Raw genomic sequence first — 339 nt, forward strand, 5'->3', positions numbered from 1 at the left:
GGGATTTCTTTTCTTTCTCGCCGTATAAGAAAGAGAACAAACGGCTCAGCATACATGCAGATGCATGCATGCATGCACCTCTCTCTTTCTCTCTCTGAGGTTAAGCTGGCTGCACGCCTGCTTCATATCTTCTCCTTCTCTCCCTTCTCGCTGTGCAGTACACTCTTTCCCGGGTTACGCTCTGTCAACCCCCGAAACAGCAGCAATACAGCCTGAGCTGCAGCAGCAGCAGCACCACCACCACCACCGCCAGCAGTAGCGATGGAGCAGCAGCAGCAGCAGCAGCAGCAGCAGAGCCGCCGCTGTGTGTGTGGTTTCAACACAGCACCATGTGTGTGG

This window comes from Eimeria mitis, genomic scaffold (assembly GCF_000499745.2).
Source record: "Eimeria mitis Houghton genomic scaffold, Emh_scaff3209, whole genome shotgun sequence".
Lineage (NCBI taxonomy): Eukaryota > Apicomplexa > Conoidasida > Eucoccidiorida > Eimeriidae > Eimeria > Eimeria mitis.